Raw genomic sequence first — 702 nt, forward strand, 5'->3', positions numbered from 1 at the left:
TATAACTTATTACACAATATGAATTCAGGCATATTTAAAAATAGATCGGATAATAAGAGATTGGAAATGATGTTGACATATACACAGGCCTAATCTGGGTAAGGGTTAGCAGGTGTATTTATTTTTCTCCCAATTTAGAGTTTGTAGACAACCACATTTCCAGATGCTCATCAGCTCTCCTGTTTCAGCAGGCAGGAAACAGAGGAAAAATACTGCTAGAATGGAACAGAAATGAAATGACGAATCTGAAAATAACCACATTTACATATTCACCATTTACATTTACGTATGTGTCTGTCAAGGCTAGATGCTCCCTTGACTGGACATTTTTTAATGTGCAATGACTCAACAACTATACAGACAATACTGCTGATATTCTACGCACCCACTGCCCATTTATGTTAGGTTATTTATATCTCTGCAAACTGTTCCAATCAAAGCACAACATAGCTCCGAGTAAAAGAAAAATACACTAAAGAGGACCCCGAGGGAGATGAGAGAGCAGAGGGGAAGGGATTAGCTTGTGACATGGGGTCAAGCGTTACGTTTGGGAGGTAATGAGCCTCCAACTTTAGCCTCGATGTGCTCTAACAGATCCTCCAAGGACAGAGATGGTACAGATGGCCGACTTGGGGTGCAAGGCCACAGAGATAGATGGGGGTGAGATTTCCAATCACTCCAAGTAGCTTGGGAAATGAGAGA

Source organism: Trachinotus anak, unplaced genomic scaffold, assembly GCF_046630095.1.
Source record: "Trachinotus anak isolate AG129_WGS33_773 ecotype Australia unplaced genomic scaffold, CSIRO_AGI_Tana_v1 ptg000011l, whole genome shotgun sequence".
NCBI classification, from domain to species: domain Eukaryota; kingdom Metazoa; phylum Chordata; class Actinopteri; order Carangiformes; family Carangidae; genus Trachinotus; species Trachinotus anak.